The sequence below is a fragment of the Propithecus coquereli genome, unplaced genomic scaffold (genome assembly GCF_000956105.1).
Source record: "Propithecus coquereli isolate 6110/MARCELLA unplaced genomic scaffold, Pcoq_1.0 Scaffold260, whole genome shotgun sequence".
In the NCBI taxonomy this organism is placed as follows: Eukaryota; Metazoa; Chordata; class Mammalia; order Primates; family Indriidae; genus Propithecus; species Propithecus coquereli.
In genome coordinates this window covers 574,997-578,723 of record NW_012148175.1, presented here as the reverse complement: position 1 = coordinate 578,723, position 3,727 = coordinate 574,997, and positions in this window count along the sequence as shown.

Below are 3,727 nucleotides of genomic sequence, written 5' to 3'. Positions count from 1 at the left end.
CAGAAGCTTTTTAATTTGATCAGGTCCCATTTATTTATTTTGTTGCTGCTGTGATTGCTTTGGGGTCATCTTCATAAATTCTTTGCTTAGGCCAATGTGTCCACGGGATCAGTAGTCATGGTCCCAGTTGGATTTCTGATATTAGCAATATGTTTATTTTCTTGATTGGTTATCCTTCATAGAGTTTTATCAATTGTGTTGAAATTTTTAAAGAAACAGATTTGTGTTTTGTCAATTTGCTATATTGATTTCCTGTTTTCAATTTCATTTATTTCTGCTTTAGTGTTTATTATTTTCTTCTGTGCAGTTTGCATTTGACTTATTTTCTTTTTTCTAGTTACATAAGGAGGAAACTTCAATTATCGACTTTAGATCTTTCTTCTTTTCTAACATATGCAATCAATGTTACAAATGTTCCTCTATCCACAGCGTTGTCTGCATCCTAAAAATTTTAATAGTTTATAATCATTTTCATTTAGTTTAAATTACACTTTAATTTATATTAAGATTTTTATTTCTGAGCCATATGCTATGTAGAAGTGTATTGTTTAATCTTCCCATATTGGGTTTTTAACTATCTTTCTATTATTGATTTCTAGTTTAATTCCACTGTAATCTTAGAGCAGTGCAGACATTACTTGATTTCTATTACTTTAAATTTGGTACGGTGAGTCCTGTACCCCAACATGTTTCCTATATTAAAAAATATTACAATAGTGCTTGACAAAAATGTGTACTTTGCTGTTGTTGAATAAAGTATTCTACAGATGTCAACTAGGTCTAGTTGATTGATGGTGCTCTTTACTCCAATTATGACCTTTTTTTTTTTTTATTCTGATCTATTTATATTTTACTTGAAGGTATGCAACAAGGACCAGTGTTAACAAAATTATATTTTGGTGGTGGAATTACAGGCAACATTTTCTCTTTTCTTACTCTTCTTTTGACAATGATAAGATTTTTTTAAAAAAATTTCAAAATACAAAGGGGATACAAGTGTTTTTCTTACATGTATGCCTTTTATAATGCTTAAGTCAGGGATTTTGGTGTTCCCATCACGAGAATAGTGTTCATTGTACCAAATTCATAAGGGTTTATCCCCCAGACCGCTTCCTTCTTCCTTAGTTTCTCCTATTCCTAATATTGCTTTGTGCCCATGTGTATCCATAGTTTAGCTCACACTTGTTAGAGAGAACATATGGTATTTGGTTTTCCATTCCTGAGATACTTCACGTAGGAAAATGGTCTCCAGTTCCCTCCAAGTTGCTGCAAAGACATTATTTCATTCATTTTTATGGCTGAAAGGTACTCCATGGTGTGTGTCTGTGTGTGTGTGTGTGTGTGTGTGTATAAATACATAAATATATAAATATAATAGGCATACATATATATACACACACACACTCAAAATTATTAAAGCCATATAAGACCAACCAACATCTTACTGAACAAGGAAAAATTGAAAGCATTCCCACTTAGAACTGGAACCAGACAATGTGGCCCACTATCTCCACCTCTATTCAACATAGTGCTGGATATCCTAGCCAGAACAATCAGACGAGAGAAGGAAATCAAGGGCATCCAACTGGGGGCAGAAGAGATGAAACTATTGCTTTTTCTGATGATATGATACTGTATCTAGAAAACCCAAAGGTTCAAGCAAGAGACTCCTGGAATTGATAAATTTTTCAGACAAGTCTCAGGATACAAAATCAATGCACACAAATCAGTAGCTTTCATATACACCAATAACAGTCAAGCTGAGAATCAAATTCAAGATGAAATACCTTTCAAAATAGCATCAAAGAAAATAAACTATTCAGGAATATATTTAACTAAGGAGATGAGAGACCCTTACAGGGAGAACTATGAAACACTGAGAAAAGAAATTGCAGAGGATGTAAACAGATGGAAAACCACACCATGTTCATGGATTGGCAGAACCAACATTTTTAAAATGTCTATACTACCCAAAGTGATCTACAGCTTTAATGCAATCCCTATTAAAATGCTAACATATTTTTTTGAAGATCTAGAAAAAGTAATTCTATGCTTCATATGGAAACAGAGAAGATTCCATATAGCCAAAGCAACCATAAGCAAAAAGAACTAATTTGGAGGCATCAATGTACCAGACTTCAAACTATACTACAAGGCTATAGTAACCAAAACAGCATGGTGCTGGTACAAGAACAGAGACATACACCAGTGGAATAAAACTTAGAACCCAGATATAAAACCATGCTCATATTGTTATCTGATCTTCTATAAAGCAGACACAAACATATACTGGATAAAAGAATCCCTATGCAATAAATGGTGCTGGGAAAATTTGATAGCCACATGTGGAAGATTGAAACAGGATCCACATCTCTCACCTCTCACAAAAATCTACTCACGACAGATATCAAACTTAAACTTAAGGCATGAAACCATAAGAGTTCTAGAATAAAATTTTGAAAAAATTCTTGTAGACATCAACCTAGGCAAAGAATTTATGATGAAGACCCCAAAGGCAATCACAGCAACAACAAAAATATATAAATGGGACCTGATCAAATTAAAAAGCTTCTGCACAGCCAAGGAAACTATCATTATAACAAACAGACAACCTACGGAATGGGAGAATATATTTGCATGCTACAAATTTGATAAAGGGATGATAACTAGAAGATGTATAGAACTCAGAAAAATTAACAAAAAAGAAATCAAACAATACCATTATAAAGTGGGAAAAGGACATGAACACAAACTTTCAAAAGAACATAGACTAATGGCCAACATAGATATTAAAAATTGCTCAACATCTTTAATTGTCAGAGATATGCAAATCAAAGCCACAATAAGATATTACTTTACTCCAGTGAGAATGGCTTTTATCAAAAAGTCCCAAAACAACAAATGTTGGCAGTGATGAGGAGAGATGGAAACAGTCCTACATGTTGGTAGGACTGCAAACTAGTACAACCTTTATGGAAAGTAACATGGACATACCTCAAAGAACTAAAGGTTGAACTACTATTTGTTCCAGCAATCCCATTGTTGGGTATTTACTCAAAGGAAAAAAAGACATTCTCAAATAAAGACACCTGTACTTGAATTTTAATAGCAGCACGATTCACAATTGTAAAGATGTGGAAACAACCGAAGTACCCATCAACACAGGAGTAGATGAATAAAATGTGGTATATGTGTACCATGGAGTACTACTCAGCCATGAAAAAATTATGAACTAATTCCTTTTGTATTCTCTTGGATGGAGGTAGAGTCCATTCTTATAAGTTTCAAAAGAATGGAAAAGCAAGCACCACATGTACTCAGCATTAAACATATGAAGAAATTCTCAACATCACTGATCAGCAGAGAAATGAAAATTAAATCCATAATAAGATATCATCTTATATCAGTCAAAATGGTCATTATTGAAAAATGAAAACACAATAAATGTTGGCAAGAGTGTGGACAAAAAGCAATGCTTATACACTCTTTGTGGGAATATAAATTAGTACAAACTCTATGGATAACAGGATGGAGATTCCTCAAAGAACTAAAAATAGATCTACTGTTTGATCCAGCAATTACACCACTAGGTATTTCCCTAAACTAAAATAAATCATTATATCAAAAAGATAGCTGCATTCATATATTTATTGTGGCACTATTCACAATAGCAAAGATACGGAATCAACCCAAGGGTCCATCAGTTAATGCCTGGATAAAGAAAATA